At 44.4% G+C, this 18,097-nt stretch overlaps 1 pseudogene; it reads left to right on the top strand.

The window, feature by feature from the left end:
* The first annotated feature begins 11,969 nt into the window (after positions 1-11,969).
* LOC134294791 (RNA-binding protein 27-like) overlaps positions 11,970-18,097 on the top strand; it is a 59,336-nt pseudogene continuing 53,208 nt past the window's right edge.

Below are 18,097 nucleotides of genomic sequence, written 5' to 3' on the forward strand. Positions count from 1 at the left end.
GACTTGGCTACTATGACTCCCATGGTGCACTGCGACTGGGACGTTCCAAAAAAACGAGGGGGGGGAGCCACAGAACTTAACTCTTGATGGGATGAACCCGTGAGAGGAAGAGCGCTCCCGCTGGCCATGAAACATTGGCAGCTTTAGGAGAATCTTTGATTTCTGCTTCCTGTGATAAACGTGCTTTTGTTCTCAAGGACTGGCTCCTTTTGGCTGAGCAATGCTTCGCTGCTACTCGGACCCCTCGCTGAGAAATAATACAGCCAATGCATATTATCTGCAGACATTCTGAAGAAGTTCTTTCGCTGGGTTGCTGCGAGTTTTCCGGGCTGTATGGCCATTTCCAGAAAACTCACAGCAACCAAGTGATTATGGCCATGAAAGCCTTTGACAACAACCAGAAAATGCTTCTACATCTTCAGTCTTCTATGCTGAGAGAAATACACTGTCCAATTAATTTAACTGATCAATTAACCTGCTTTTTTTTTTTTTTGCACCTAGGGTCATGATTTGCATGTCTCTCAAGTTTTATTACAATTCCATTTCACTCTTACAACTGTGTGAATATGCTTTATATCCTAAGGCTTGAACCTTGCTCTACTGTCTCTGAAGAAGTGAATTTATATCCACAAAATCCGTGCCAAAATAAAATACTATTTTGCTGCTGCATTCCTTCTAATTCTCTTTTATTCTACCTTCCTCCCTTTTTTATATTCCAGAAGACTAGCATGGCTGCTTCTTTGAAACCGTCTAAAATTCTGGCCACTTGAAATGTTAAGTACAGTAAATCACAACAGTGACCACACATACATCTTGAAACATTGAGACATAATCCAACCACAAAGTTAAGCAGACTGAAGTCCAACTGATTTTAAGTAAAATGCGAAGATTATGCTTAACAGATCAATAGAGGTGTCAACAATTGTGAGGACTCTGCACTTGTCCCCGAAAGCCAGCTGCTGATTCTGTCTTTGTATGAGGGTAATGTGGAAGATTGTAGATCTCCAAAGCACAGCATCTTTCTAGGCAGATGTTTGAACAGCTTACCAACCCACTCCACACACAGTATCTAGCAGAGAAAGAAATCAAACTTCATATGGTACACAAAAGTAATCAATACAGGTTCACCTTGATGAAAGGTAAAAAAGAAATAATACTACATGATATCAGAAAAGTTAGAGTAGCACATCCAGAAATAAATGTTTTAACATATGTTTCACGAGAGATAAAGAGAGAGGGGTGTGAAAGCGGATGAAATACCTGAGAACAAAGGAAAGGCTATGGTGATACAGGAAGAGTAGGTGTGAATGAACACACAAACAGGAACTAATAAACATGCTGTGTCTAAACTTCTACATACAGTCTATAGTAGTCCATAAGCATACATCGGTTGCTAGCTGGAACAGTTTGACTTCGGAAAGATCCTTCTCTGGGATTACATTCCTGTTGCCTCTTACTCTTACCTGGGAGTAAGAATCACTGAACACAATGGGACTCATTTCTAAGTGGATGTATATCATTTTATTGTAAAAAATGTGTTTGTGAAAACATACATTAGATAAAAAGGTATATACTGAACACTTTAACATGATGAAATTATACAGGGATCAAGATGTTCATTCAATCTGTAGTTGACAAGTATTCACTTACAATTCACTAAGAATTACTCCAGATCCATTATAAAGACTTGAGACCACAAGTTGTATTGCAAATAAAAACAAATAATTTTGCAATCTGGTTTGTATATGCTTTTCTAAGTCAGGCTATTATAATTACAGACCGCACAATTTAATACATCATCTATTGAGAATTCTTGTTGCTTATATGGCTCTTATCTACACTGACCCTTTTATGCAGTTTCAAACCAGTACTGAAGTAAGTAGTTTTGCTGTGTGCAAATGATTACACAAGAAATCCTGGAACTAGTTTGAGGCCCAGATTGCAATTACACAAACCATAGAGCACTGATGCTCTTTGAGGACTTTCTTCTGCAAGATTTTTTGGGACTTTGTTGTCCAACTGCATTCAAACTGCATTAAATGGTCACTATAGATGGGGCCTAAAAGGAGCAATATTTTCAAATGTGATTAGTTTGTCAGCCATTGTATTCTAAGAAGGGGTTTTGTTGTCGACCGCGTTTGGGGGGATCGGGCCCCTTTAGAAGGAAGCCGATCCGGTCCTGAGGGAACGGACCTTGGCGAAGCCAAAAGAAGAATATAAGCCGCAATACAACCTGAAGCCTGAAATGAAGAAGGTCCGCCACGTTGAAGGAAAATCCGCCAAGGAGTTTTATTGAGCAATTCAGCTGAAAAGGACGCTAATAGTGATCATTCAATCCACTAGCGTAACATATGTTTCAAATAAAGTCATATTTATACAATGTTTCGGTCTGACAGCCCTTTGAATTTCCCGCCCCGCTTCCCTGCCCATCTGATCGCGGATAGGCTGAGAGGTTGAACGAGGCGGGCTTTCGTTTCCCGCCTTGCTTTGCTGGCCCAATGGGGAGCCGTTTTCCGTCCCCCCTTGGGCCAATCAGAGAGGAGGAGGCGGGAGCTATAGAAACAATGCGGTGACCGGACAGGAAACATCGGATTAATTCTGGCCCAGCCAATTTCTAAAGGAATTAATGACACCCATCAAGGATGTCCGGGGTCCTGTCACGTTCGCAGATTTTAGATATGTCTTTGGGGTGTCAGACAGGAAGGGGTGATGGGTGTTGATGAGCCATCATTGACGGCCCCACAGGGTGCCTTCCAGCGGCGTCCTGGCCTGGAATATGACGATGTTTGCCTTGGGGGTGAGTCACCTTTAGGAATTTGGTGACTCTAAACCCTATATTGTCCATGCGATCGGAATGAGATTGGATTAAACTGTGGCAGATTATCCTTTTGTTTTTGGGAAGGGAGGTTTGAGTCATGGGGCTAGAGTTCAGGTTGGGGTCATAATATTTCCCATTTGATTTCATGATCTGCCAATTATATGGGATAAAATGGAAATTAAAAATAAAGTTGGAATATAAACCCAGCTGGGAAAAACACATATTTTCCGGGGATCCCAAAGAGTATAAATACATATAGGCAGATAGGCAGCTTTCAAGAAAATAAAGAAGAATCCATAAAGGTGGGTGACATTGCATAAAGGGGAATCATGAATGATATAGACATTTGAAAACATTTGATAAGAACGAAGTGCACAACATCTGGGGAATCCAACATAGAAGTGGGGTTCAAGCAGCATGATTTCACAATTCATGAAGTTAGCCCAACGATTTGAAATTCATACAACAGTGAGTCATGTACATAGAATATGAAAATTCACAAATACATGAGGGGAAAGAGTTCATAAGGAATTCATAGAGATGGCATGGGGAAGGGACACATGTATGTTGTAGTCTTTGGAAGTATAGGATTTCATAAGTCCCAGGGGTAGGTCTGGGGAAGAGTGTTCTTCTCCTTCATAAAATTATGAAATTATGAATGAAACGTGGAGGGCCCCCCGTCCGGGCATCCCCTGGCAGCTGTAGAGGGTGAGGGTCCTTGGTGAACTATGTCTCCCCAGCGAGAGAGCGATCCCCCCATCCCCATTTCACAGAAAGGGGCCAGGGAGAACCATTCCGCGAGTCGCGGGGAGAGAAAACCCCGGGATAAAGCAGCAACTTGGCTTGGAAAGAAACGCGGTTCTGTTTGACAGTCAGCTGTTGAGATGCCGAAAACTGGACCGATTCCGGGTCTGCTGGTTGTCTTCGAGTCAGGAGCCTTAGAAAGGGTTAAGACTAAAAGAGGAGCGTTCTAGGGGTAATTTTGATAGAGATATGAGCCAATTTATATCGACCGCCATGTTAATCTATGGCAGGGAATCTCAGCCGGAGTTAAAAGGACGGGAGGGAGAGAGAGCGATTGCATGCGAAGGAAGGAGTCAGGGAAAGATACAAAATAACCAGATAGAGAGTGTTATTGTTAAAATAAATGCTACTTTTATTGGGGGGATTTGTTACATAGTTCAGGGAAGAGGAAAATGAAGGAAAAAAGGTCTTTTAATAATAGTCTGTTGCGGTCCCGCTCCGTTCTTTTGGAGAGTAATCTATGGAACTCTCTGCTGCGTTTTCAAATCAATTTGAAAGCTGGGGTGACGGCCATCATATTCCCCACTCGGTAAGGGCGGGGCGAAGATGGGAGGAGCCCACTTCGCCCCTGCCCTACCGCATAAGCATTATAACCTCTTAGCGGCAGCATGGCCATCTGCTGAGAGGGATTCGAATGGTTCTTTTTGCGACAAATTTGGAACAGAGCGGGCAAATGCGACCAGCAACAGCTTATTATTAGAAGGAAAAGGATTACGGCTAGAAAGAGGAGGAAACCTTTCCTCAACCAGTCTAAAAAAAAAAGGGAGCCAGTCGGTCAGAAAACTAAGGTCGAATCCAGTCGTCTCCTTAATTCCTGAGGCCAAATCATTCAAACCCTCAATGGATTTATGAATCATAGGAATCTGGTCTGTCAAATTAAAGCAGCACATGTGCCTTACACTCTCACAGCCATAGTGGTTTTTCAATAGGAGGAAATCAATAGCTGCCCTGTTATCTAATACAGCCTCCTGCAGCTCATGCATTTCCTTTGCCACTGATGCCAAGGCTTGAGAGGTATAATTGATGTTTTTGACCAGAGCGCAGGCCAGATGCTTTATGGCCCTATAATTCATGGCTGAGGCCACTCCAGGAGTGAATAATGCAGCCGCCACAAATTGTGGGATACCTTTTAGCACTACTGAGGGGTCACAATTCGGGTCCAAGTTCTGAATGGATCTTGCCTTCCGACCCAAAGAGTGTGCCAACTCTAAGTCGTTCTTGGAGGGCATAAAAAGAGACAGCCTACCCAATGCACAATTCCCCATGGAGGTATTGGCAGGTAGATAACCATAGGCTGTCTGTCCACACAGGAAAAACCATCCTGGGGGCAGGACCAAATGGGCATTCAAATGAGACAGTTTTTCTCTATGTGTGTAATTTAGAGAGTTGTCAATGGGAAGCTAATGGACAACACCGGGCTAGAATTGACAGGGAGGGTTAGAGAGGAAATGAGAATTAGGGTTAGGGTTAGTACCCCGGACAGCTCCCAAGGAGAAAAAAAATAGAGTGAAAATTAGAACTCACGGCTCCTGATTCAGCACGCCGGACAGCTCCCAGCCGGGAAACTAAGGTATTCAGTTCTTCCGAGCGGGGGTTGAAGTGAGGGCCGATTTGACAGCTGTCAAAGCGAGCTGTCAAATGTTTGTAGGTCCAAATGGGGGTGTTCCCGTGGAGCTAGAAGGATGGAATTTGGAGAGGTCCTTGGAGAGGGTCTTGTGCTTTGGTCTCTGGCTTTTGGTCTTTCTCCGGGCCTCGGGAGGGTGTGGGTCAGGACAGTTCGCGGGCGGCGGGCCCTGAGGAGGTGTTTTCCGGAACAACACCTTCAGGTCGTCTCCCAGCTCAGCTGTCCACAGATCTTTGTCTTCCTCACCGCTGGTGGGGGCTGGTTCTGGTCCAGGAGCACTCTTGATGGATCCTGGCATGGATTCCAGCACCTTGCAAGCGATGTAGGAGGTCAGGAGGGCTTCGAGGAGGTTGTGATGCCATCTCCACCAGGCGCCTCCTAATGTCCACAGCCAGGTCCAGCACCTCCACCCAGGAAGGAGGTCCAAGGGATAGAGAATGCCTCAAGACAGCAAAGAAAAGAGATCACGTGTCCCATCCCCACTCCCCTTCCCCCAAGACCCTATGAGTGGAGGGTTAGTTTTATAAGGAAGAAAAAAAGGAGGAAAAAATGGAAATAAATCATTCATACCTTTTGGGACGTTTTCAATACTGAAGGTTCCTCTGGCACCCTTGCAGCCATGTTAGGGCTCCCCACTCGCGCCTGACCCAGTGACCAACAGCGAGGGTCCTGTCCGTGGCTCCATGGGGACACACTTTTAGCCTCTGCCACCTCTTCTTCAGGTGAGGAGGGGTCGCCCTTACCTGCCAGCCTTCTCCTGGTCTCGTGGGGGCGCCCTTTCCTCCCTGCAGTTGAAGGGGATGTTCTTCTGCTCAGGGTCAGCCTTACGACCCCTGCCAGGGGTTGGAGCCAGCTTGTGGGTGGGGGCCTCATCACCGTGATGGCACCCCACTGGTTGCTCTCGCCTTATCTGAGCTGGGTTCCTCAGAGTCCCTTGATAGCCACAGGAGCGGATGATGGTCCTGGTAGTCCAGGTCGGAGTGGGGTGCCTTCTATGTGGGGTGCCAGGATCCCCATTCTACAATTCCCAACGGTCCCTTTTATACTGAGAGAGTGTTAGTAAAATCCCTAACCCATTGTATACACAGTCATTCAAGAAATAGCAAACAAGAGAGAGAGAGAGAGAGATACAGAAAGGATAGCTCAAGGAAGAAAACCATGAGAAAGAGGAACAAAACTTGGTTCCCCACATTTAAAGGACAGACAGAAGCTCCAAAGTTAAGACAACAAACAAAGAATACTACTCAGAGAACAGGGAAGCCCCAGGCAGGACTCAGCCAGTCTCTGAAGATGGAAGGTTTTCCAAAGATACACAATATCCCCCAGAGAGAAGGGGGAGGCTGAGAGGGAGATTCAAAAAAGGGGGAGGGGTTTTGCAGGGTTGCCCAAAGGGATTGGGTGAAAAAAAAGAAAAGGGAAAGGAGTCTCTGAGGACATAGGATCCTTCAGTTTGAGCAAATTTCAAGGTGTGACCTGACGATTTGGAAGGAGTGCCAGATCAAAGGTCCCACTTACAAATTGTAACCAACAAAAATGCAAATTTACAGTCTAAAAATTTATGTTCCTCTGGGATCTTTGGGGAGTTTCTGGAGTTTTTGGGTAAAGTTTTGAAGGCAAACAGAAAAGAAGAGGGGAAAAGGGAATTGAACTGTGACTCAAAAAATCCAGAAGCAGATAGCTTTGAGAAGGAGGGAGAGAGGGGAAAATAATTCTTTGGAGAACCATTGACCCAATATTCAGGCTTTAGATGAAACAGAGGATGGCAATGAATGTTCTTTGGTCTCTGAACAGTCAATTCCTCCTTCCTCTGAGGTCTCATTTCCCCCATGGCCCCTCCTTTCCCCCTGTTCCTCTGGTCAAAAAGGACGAGCGAGAGGAAGAGAGGGAGAGAGAGGGAGGGGGGGGGCTGAGAGAGAATAGAGGGCTGGGAAACGGAAAGGAGAAGGGGGGGAAATGGCGGGGAGTTGGGAGAGTGAGTCTGGGAGATTGGGATCCCGGGAAGCAGAGGTTCCCTTGAAGGGTTGATTTGGGGGTTCTGGGTCGATGCAAGACTCAGATCAGGGGGGGGGGACGGGGGATGTGGTGAGGCAAGGGATGGGGGTCGGATTTGGTAAGGTGGGGCAAGCAAATGTGTCCAGAAAATCCTCTGGAGGAGGGGGTAAGGGGAAAAGGGTCTAGGGGGGAATCTCTGGGGGGGGGGGCTGTTTTTGGAGCCCAAATCTCTGCATGGGAAGACGTGGGCCCCTTCTCCCCCCCCCCTCCGATTCTCTCCCTGGCTTAGGACCATGAACATTGCAGCATAAGCAAGTTGGGACCACTTGCCCTCCCCATGGTGAGTCACCTTAGGTCAACACTCCGAATTCGGTGACTCAAACGGGGGGCAAGCTGTTCCCCCTTCAAGGGCCACAAGGGGCCACTTACGTGCTCTGAGTTAGCCCAACCTGGCCTGCACCATGTTTTTTGATGCAAAGCCCACCCCAATTGGCCAGGATCTTTCCCAATGGAGAATCCCTGGGGATGTCTGCTGGGGTGGGACACCCTAGACGTGCTTGAACAAACACCCATCCCTGGCTCAGCCCCTGCCCAGTACCTGACAGTTAATGGAGTAACGACTCACCCACCGGCTGGATGCACTCGTCCTTTCAAGAGTTCTCCCTACACCAAGGCTGAATGGCTGGCGTTCTTGGGATCCGTAGGTGCCCTGGGAACACAATCGTTCCCCTACCCCACGATCCTAGAACCTGTAATCTCACAAGCCAGACTGTTCTCGCACACCACCGGGCGCCAGATGTTCCCGCGTTTCACCAGGAATTTGTTACCGAGCCCTGATCCGAAGTGCAATACCTCCAGAACTCCGCCCACCTGGGTCTTAACAACGGGGCCGGTTCCCTTTTTATTTTTTTTTACAGGGCGTCCCCTGTTTCACGTTGGCGCTTTTCCTTCGAGGAGCTAAAAATCTGCTTCCTCCTATCTGGCTCCTTTGTTCAGTACCCTGAATCAGATCTAGAGAGAGAAAGGGGCTGCCAGAGAAATTTGGATGCGAAATGAGGTCAAATTGTTGGTCGGAGGGCCCTCCTTGCAGCCGTTTCTCTCCCCAACCTGTCCCAGAATATCTGGACCAAGGTCGCCGCTTGGAATTTTAGCCTAAAAAAATTGATTTTTGGAACTTCCAAGCAAGTCCCTTCGTGGTAAAGCCAAATTATGTTGTCGACCGCGTTTGGGGGGATCGGGCCCCTTTAGAAGGAAGCCGATCCGGTCCTGAGGGAACGGACCTTGGCGAAGCCAAAAGAAGAATATAAGCCGCAATACAACCTGAAGCCTGAAATGAAGAAGGTCCGCCACGTTGAAGGAAAATCCGCCAAGGAGTTTTATTGAGCAATTCAGCTGAAAAGGACGCTAATAGTGATCATTCAATCCACTAGCGTAACATATGTTTCAAATAAAGTCATATTTATACAATGTTTCGGTCTGACAGCCCTTTGAATTTCCCGCCCCGCTTCCCTGCCCATCTGATCGCGGATAGGCTGAGAGGTTGAACGAGGCGGGCTTTCGTTTCCCGCCTTGCTTTGCTGGCCCAATGGGGAGCCGTTTTCCGTCCCCCCTTGGGCCAATCAGAGAGGAGGAGGCGGGAGCTATAGAAACAATGCGGTGACCGGACAGGAAACATCGGATTAATTCTGGCCCAGCCAATTTCTAAAGGAATTAATGACACCCATCAAGGATGTCCGGGGTCCTGTCACGTTCGCAGATTTTAGATATGTCTTTGGGGTGTCAGACAGGAAGGGGTGATGGGTGTTGATGAGCCATCATTGACGGCCCCACAGGGTGCCTTCCAGCGGCGTCCTGGCCTGGAATATGACGATGTTTGCCTTGGGGGTGAGTCACCTTTAGGAATTTGGTGACTCTAAACCCTATATTGTCCATGCGATCGGAATGAGATTGGATTAAACTGTGGCAGATTATCCTTTTGTTTTTGGGAAGGGAGGTTTGAGTCATGGGGCTAGAGTTCAGGTTGGGGTCATAATATTTCCCATTTGATTTCATGATCTGCCAATTATATGGGATAAAATGGAAATTAAAAATAAAGTTGGAATATAAACCCAGCTGGGAAAAACACATATTTTCCGGGGATCCCAAAGAGTATAAATACATATAGGCAGATAGGCAGCTTTCAAGAAAATAAAGAAGAATCCATAAAGGTGGGTGACATTGCATAAAGGGGAATCATGAATGATATAGACATTTGAAAACATTTGATAAGAACGAAGTGCACAACATCTGGGGAATCCAACATAGAAGTGGGGTTCAAGCAGCATGATTTCACAATTCATGAAGTTAGCCCAACGATTTGAAATTCATACAACAGTGAGTCATGTACATAGAATATGAAAATTCACAAATACATGAGGGGAAAGAGTTCATAAGGAATTCATAGAGATGGCATGGGGAAGGGACACATGTATGTTGTAGTCTTTGGAAGTATAGGATTTCATAAGTCCCAGGGGTAGGTCTGGGGAAGAGTGTTCTTCTCCTTCATAAAATTATGAAATTATGAATGAAACGTGGAGGGCCCCCCGTCCGGGCATCCCCTGGCAGCTGTAGAGGGTGAGGGTCCTTGGTGAACTATGTCTCCCCAGCGAGAGAGCGATCCCCCCATCCCCATTTCACAGAAAGGGGCCAGGGAGAACCATTCCGCGAGTCGCGGGGAGAGAAAACCCCGGGATAAAGCAGCAACTTGGCTTGGAAAGAAACGCGGTTCTGTTTGACAGTCAGCTGTTGAGATGCCGAAAACTGGACCGATTCCGGGTCTGCTGGTTGTCTTCGAGTCAGGAGCCTTAGAAAGGGTTAAGACTAAAAGAGGAGCGTTCTAGGGGTAATTTTGATAGAGATATGAGCCAATTTATATCGACCGCCATGTTAATCTATGGCAGGGAATCTCAGCCGGAGTTAAAAGGACGGGAGGGAGAGAGAGCGATTGCATGCGAAGGAAGGAGTCAGGGAAAGATACAAAATAACCAGATAGAGAGTGTTATTGTTAAAATAAATGCTACTTTTATTGGGGGGATTTGTTACATAGTTCAGGGAAGAGGAAAATGAAGGAAAAAAGGTCTTTTAATAATAGTCTGTTGCGGTCCCGCTCCGTTCTTTTGGAGAGTAATCTATGGAACTCTCTGCTGCGTTTTCAAATCAATTTGAAAGCTGGGGTGACGGCCATCAGTTTTGCCTTTCAGTCTATGATCTGAGAAAATCAGAAGTCGACCATTTAAAATAGTAACATGAGAGTAAAATGTATGTCACACATTAATACTGTATTAGTAATAATATATAATAATAATAAACAATATTAAAACTTTATTTGTATTCCACCCTATCTCCCCAGGGGGACTCAGGACAGATTCCAACATACAAAAAGGGAAACATTCAATGCCTTAATAAAGCAAACACATACCGACGAAATAATCCAGAATAACCCCACATATAAACGTAAACTTAGAACCTAACATCAATAAATTAAAATGCAAGCAAACAAATTATATAATGACATAAAACCTAAGCATAAAACATCCACATTATCTCTCTAAAAAGAGATCCAAAACAGCTAACATTAAAACATAATAATATAATAACAATAACAAATCTTTATTTATATTTTCTCCCTCAAAGGGACCCAAAGCGGCTTCCAACATGTTAATATACAATACAAAATCAACAACATCAAAGGGACAAATATAAAACATTATAAGCAATCAATAAAACGTAAATAAACATTTAAAATAATATAGTGTTTCCTCACTACTTCGCGGTTCACTTTTCGGGGATTCGCTGTTTCACGGTTTTTCAATAAACTCTAAAAGACTATTATAAATCATAGAGAATTACAATTTGCAGCCTAAGAAAGGGAGGAAGGAGAAGCCAAAGGGAGAGAAAAGGAGCCCAAGCGGCAACAGGAAGAGGAGATTTATCAACACGATTGGTTGATAAAGACTTAAAATAGTGTATAACTACTAAAATAATGTATACATATTAAAATAAATATAGTGTCCATACTTTGCAGATTTTCACTTATTGCAGGTGGTCCTGGAACCTAACCCCTGTGATAAGTGAGGGAACACACATTATTGTGGTGTCTTATCAATAAGGCAATACATCTGTCATGCTGACACAGTATCTTTTCCTGGAATGCAAAGAAATCTGACAGCACGCCTCAGATTGAGGGCACATCTACACTGTAAAATCAATGCAGTTTGACACCACTTCCACAGTGTAGATCAGGCCTGGGCAAACTTGGGCCCTCCCTCAGGGTGTTTTGGATTTCAACTCCCACCATTCCTAACAGCCTCAGACCCTTTCATTTCCCCCCTCGGCCGCTTAGCCTGTTAGGAATGGTGGCAGTTGAAGTCCAAAACACCTGGAGGGAGGGCCCAAGTTGGCCCAGGCCTGGTGTAGGTGCACCCTGCGCCTGCACATGCTCAGGAGCACGCTCACTGTCGGGCGTTAAGGACTGCCGGCCGCTTTACGTCGCCTTCTCTGCTTTACCACCAGGCTTTCCACGCACGCCGCCTCAACCGAACCTGCTGCGGCCTTTCACCAGCGACACCCCCCCCCGCTCCGCTTCTCGCTCTGGGATTGGCCCGTGTCTTTCGGAGCGCGGAGCGCCGCCGTGCGATTGGCGCGCCATTGGCTCCTCCGTGAGGCCGGACACCCGCCTCTCCCTCCCCTCTCCGGCACCCAGCAATTTCGGTTGCGCCCTGGACCTGCTAGTTCCTGGTCGGCTTGTAGGCCCTCAGCGCGGCGAGAAGGGAGGGCGAGGGGCCGGAGTGCGAGGAACTGCTGCGGAGAGCGGAGGAAGGGAGGGGGCGGGCATGTCGCCTGGAGTCGTGTAGCCCCCGGAGCAGCGCCACCAACACCACCCGCCGCCTCCTTCTCCTCATCATGATCATAGAGAACGTGGACGCACTCAAGTCCTGGCTGGCTAAGTTACTGGAGCCAATGTGAGTACGGAAAAACGGGGCAGAGGGTTGGGGGAGAGGAAGGCCCGGAGGAGGAGGAGAGCATGGCCCTCAGGGTGAGGGAATTCGGGCCTGGAAGGGAAAGCCTCCCTGAGGTGAGTGGCCCAGAGAGAAGGGAGGGAAAGGTTGAGGGGCTTCTTTGAGGAGGGAGAGGTGGTCCCGTGAAGGGACAGAGAGAGAGAGAGAGACCACGTAGGGAGAAGGCTCTCCCAAAGCTGGTGGGCAACTTTTACAGGAAAAATAAAACACTCTCTGACTGAAGGAGGAGACAGGCGAGGAGAGGGAGGCCAGGGGGCATCTACGCTGTACTGCTAATGCAGTTTGACACCGCTTTTGACTGCCCCGCCTCAAGGCTACGGAGTGATTGTCGTTTTACAAAGGGCGCATCTACTCTAACAAATGAATGTGGTTTGGCACCACTTTAAACTGCCATGGGTTCGTGGGAGTTATAGTTTCCCAAGGGCTTTAGACTTCTCTGCCCACCTTCTGGTGCCTCACCAAACTGTAGTAGTAGTAATAATAATAATAATAAATCCACAAGCACAATAATAATATTTTTGTACCCCGCTTCCCTCTCCCTGAAGGGACTTGGGGCAGCTTATATATGGCACAAGGTGCCTAAAACAACACATAAAATAAACACACAGTACAATAATAATAACAACTTTATTTTTGTACCCCGCCTCCATCTCCTCGAAGGGATTTGGTTTGGCTTACATATGGCACAAGGTGCCTAAGACAACGCATTAAGATACACACACAATAAAACCAATAGCATATAAAACAACTTAAACTCTGAACAGCGCCCAATAACCTATGGTGACAACTGTCGTAAAACATGGCCAACTGTAAGCAAGAACAAGGGAATGGGATAGTGCAAGTTGTAGCTAAGGAACAATCCCAGGAGCCATGGTAGTTAAAGTGGGGTCAAGCAGCATTAATGAATTTGCCAGTGTGGATGCACCCAAGGTCTTCAGCTTTCCCTGCCAGAGTACTGGGGCCTCATCAAAATATCTCCCAGGATTCCATACTATTGAGCCATAGCAAGTAAAGCCTTGTCAAACTGCATTAATTCTACAGTAAAGATCAAGCCGGTAGGCTGTTAGGAATTGGGGAGTTGAAGTCCAAAATACCTGGAAGGCCCAGGTTTGTCCATGCCTGGGTTAGATACAGTCCAAAAGAATTCTTCACCTGGCAGGCTTTCATCTGTGTAGTGATGGGCTGTCCTTCCTTTCTTGTTACACACTTTATCCTAATGTGACCCAAAACACACCATCTGGTGACTAATGATTTAATAGTATATTTGAACTGCTGTGTATCATTTTGGCAGGACAGTCAGACTTCCTTAGCTGCAATATTGAAAAAAATAGCACCTCACTGCTGGAGCTCCACAACCAGGATGAAATACGGCCCATCCTATTCTCACTTCATCCTTTTCAGAATCTGAAATAATTGTCAAGTTATTGTTACATGTTTTTAGATGAAAGGGAACATTTACATTTGCCTTTTCAGTTTTGAACCTCAGGGATATGGTAAAACTGGTAGGAGTTGAATATCCCTTATCCAGAAATCCCTCAAAGTTGTATATCTGGGTGGCTGAGATAGTGACAATTTTGCTTTCTGATGGTTCAGTGTACACAAACTTTGTTTTGTTCACAAAATTTTTAAATACTTTGTGTCTAAAATAACATTGAGGCTATATGTATAAGATTATATGAAACATCAAGAAATGTTTTGTTTACACCTGGGTCCCATTTCTAATATGTCTCATTATGTATATAGGGGCAAATATAGCTATTCCATAAAGTTCAAAATACTTGTGGCCGCAAGCTTTTCAAATAAGGAATGCACAGCTTTTATTAGATCTTACTGGGTTTCTTGTGCAAGTCTCCTGTTTATCATCTGAAGGAGCCTCTGTGAGATACTAAAGGAAATTTCCTTAGGTTCTGGTGCACACTTTCATTTTCTTGGGCTCTAGACATACAATAGATCTAACTATGCAAGATAGGGTATCTTACTATAGGGTCCTGAGCATGTTTAGGTCATGTTGAATTGGAAATAAGGTTCATTTGGTCTTACTCTAGGGAAGCATAAGTAAGTTTGCAGTTTAAAGCATTTGAGAGTGGTGACTAAAACAACCTGTGGCCTCTATAGTCATATCTATTTTTGTAGTTTTAAAAGAAAGTACTTTTTGATTAACTGTACAGTATTTCCTTTTTACTCAAGTGTTTATACTAAATATTGTTATAAACTAAATATTGTTGCTGCTTGTGAAGTCAATACTTCTAAGCAAATGTCACTACACTAGATTGTTCAGATGCATGGATAGAGATTCTGGACTAGATCCATAAATAGTCCTAACTCTTAGATTTTTCACGTTTGTCTCCTAGTTGTCTCTTTTGTCACTTTAGTTATTTTAAGACAGCTATTTTGCTAATCTTAGAAGTATCTACTGGAAATCATACATCCCATGTATTAGCTTCCAAGTACTATACAGTGAAATAGTCTTCAAATAAACACTCCTGACACATACACACTGTCTAAAACGTAGAGGTCTCTATGAGATTAAAGTAATCTAGAATATATAGTGTAATTAAATAGGCAGCCAGTACTTCTGACTCAGAGTCCTAGCATGATTTCCCCCAATCATATAGTGCTGTGGCAAATTAATTTACAGCTCATTCAAAATATTTAGTGTTATTTATCTAGACTTGCTGTTTTGGTTGACTACGGTATAACATTCTTATCTGCTATTGCATGAATACAATTCAAATGTATTACTCAACAATCATTATAAATGATAAAAATGATCAGTCTAAAAGTGAACATTTACTTGAACATTTACTACACAATTATAGGGTTACATAACTGTGACTGCAGAAAACCCCTGGGTTCTAGGATAACCATAAGTAGACAGACTTGAATACACATACACACACACATAGTTGTTCCAGAATGAACCATTTTGATTATTTTTGATAGTAGCATTACAGTCATTGTTGTACTTGGAGAGTAGTGCTAACTCTGATTATTATATGAAAGCTAAGCAAGTCATAAGTCTTCCATTAGAATTGCATTTTAAAATAGTGTATGTATACTGAAAAATCTGTCTTAAATTTTCTTATTTTATATACAGTAGAGTCTCACTTATCCAACATAAACGGGCCGGCAGAATGTTGGATAATAAGGAGGGATTAAGGAAAAGCCTATTAAACATCAAATTAGGTAATGATTTTACAAATGAAGCACCAAAACATCATGTACATCATATACAACAAATTTGACAGAAAAAGTAGTTCAATACGCAGTAATGCTATGTAGTAATTACTGTATTTACGAATTTAGCACCGAAATATCACGATGTATTGAAAACATTGACTACAAAAATGCATTGGATAATCCAGAACGTTGGATAAGCGAGTTTTGGATAAGTGAGACTCTACTGTACAGGCAAAGATGTCATTGACCAGTCTACTAGTATAACCAACCCTCCACATTTGCATAGTTGAGATTTGTAGGCTCAGTTATTCACAGTTTTGATTAAAATAGTCTCTTTAGGTATTTGTATGTACTTCTGTGTGATTTTGAAGTTCACTACATGGTGCAGGAACCTAGAGATTCCGACAGAGATGTTCTCAGATTTTTTTAAAATGCCCATTTTTAAATTGTGGGTTTTTTATTTTCTATTTTCGCTGAGTTCCTTTGCCCCTAACCTTGGTGGATGTGAAAACTTGACTGTATTTTTAAATCTGTAGTACTTCTTTAGGAATGCAGTTATACAGAGATTTGGGTCAGGCCTCGAAATCTTAATATCAGGGATTGAACCCAAGTTGGTTTGTAGGCAAACTATGTATTCTGCCATTAAGCCTCGACCTACCCAAGCCTTGTATGATGTTTTTAAAAGTACCTTTTACTCTTTCTAATCCAATCTGCAACAATACCATTTTTTAAAATTAAGATACTATTTTTACATGCATTATATCCATGTATTAGAAATCTGGCATTTTTCTATCTAACTCTTAGATTCCTTGCTTTCCCCCCAACTCATAGAAAGTTCCGGCAACATAGGTATCCTTGATTATTTTAAAGGCCAAATGCTATAAAAATGATTTAATAATCAGGTTTTTACGACTTTGTCTATCAGGTATCCTGTGCAATTATTTGTTTAAATAGATTTCCACCCCTTTAGACACAACATTGCTTTCTGGCTTGGCAGGCACTGTGTTTAGAATTACAACCTAACATTTCTTCTATTACTTACTTACTTAGGCGATCCCTCGTCGTTCGAGGACGATGGTCTTCCAACCTTGGTATCTTGGGCGTGTGTTCTTAGGTGACTGAAGAGACCGATTCTTGACCCGCATATTCTCCCGCAGTGAGGACATCGGTTTCCAGGTGGAAGGCGGTCCCGGTCGGGGTTAGCTTGACGCTCCTTCCTCTTGGCACGTTTCTCCCTTAAGCCCTCCGTTCGTGCCTCTTCAAACTCCGCAGCACTGCTGGTCACAGCTGACCTCCAATTAGAGCGCTCAAGGGCCAGGGCTTCCCAGTTCTCAGTGTCTATGCCACAGTTTTTAAGGTTGGCTTTGAGCCCATCTTTAAATCTCTTTTCCTGCCCTCCAACATTCCGTTTCCCATTCTTGAGTTCAGAGTAGAGGAGCTGCTTTGGGAGACGGTGATCGGGCATTCGGACAACGTGGCCAGTCCAACGGAGTTGATGGCGTAAGAGCATCGCTTCAATGCTGGTGGTCTTTGCTTCCTCAAGCACGCTGACATTTGTCCGCCTGTCTTCCCAAGAGATTTGCAGGATTTTCCTGAGACAACGCTGATGGAAACGCTCCAGGAGTTTGGTGTGACGTCTGTACACAGTCCACGTTTCGCAGGCATAGAGCAGGGTTGGGAGGACAATGGCTTTATAAACAAGCACCTTGGTCTCTCTACGGATGTCCCGGTCATCAAACACTCTCTGCTTCATACGGAAAAATGCTGCACTCGCAGAGCTCAGGCGGTGTTGTATTTCAGTGTCGATGTTGACTTTTGTGGAGAGGTGGCTACCAAGGTAGCGGAAATGGTCAACATTTTCTAATGTTGCACCGTTAAGCTGTATTCCTGGCTTTGCAGAGGGATTAGCTGGTGCCTGTTGGAAGAGCACTTTGGTTTTCTCGATGTTCAGTGAGAGGCCGAGCTTCTCGTATGCTTCTGCGAAGGTGTTTAGAGTGGCTTGTAGGTCTTCTTCTGAACGCGCACAGACTACGTTGTCATCAGCATATTGGAGTTCTATAACAGATGTTGTGGTGACCTTGGTTTTGGCTCTCAGTCTGCTGAGGTTAAATAGCTTGCCATCTGTCCGATAGATGATTTCCACTCCGGTGGGAAGCTTCCCATCAACAAGGTGAAGTATCATAGCGATGAAGATGGAAAATAAGGTGGGGGCAATAACACATCCCTGCTTGACACCTGATTCAACCTTAAATGGGTCACTTTGGGACCCATTTTTCTTCTATTAACAGGGTAGATTCTGGTTTACCTTAAAGGATTTTAGAACCTGAATTATTTTGGAGCAGCTGATGGAACACATTATTCTTAAGTAATTTTTTGACATGACACATATTTTGTCATAGAAACTGCTTCCTTTTGCAACTATAGGTCTGGTTATACCAATAGTTGCATAATTACATAATTGAGGCCTAGTTACAAATGTGTAGAGTGTTTGGAATACTTTGCCAGAAAAAACTTCTGGAAAACTACAATGTAAAAAATATTTTGCGGGTGGAATTTTGTATTTCTGTTATGATCTAAAGATCCTGGAAGAATATGAAGATTCTTCAAAGAACTGAAATAACT

The sequence above is a fragment of the Anolis carolinensis genome, unplaced genomic scaffold (genome assembly GCF_035594765.1).
Source record: "Anolis carolinensis isolate JA03-04 unplaced genomic scaffold, rAnoCar3.1.pri scaffold_23, whole genome shotgun sequence".
NCBI lineage: Eukaryota > Metazoa > Chordata > Lepidosauria > Squamata > Dactyloidae > Anolis > Anolis carolinensis.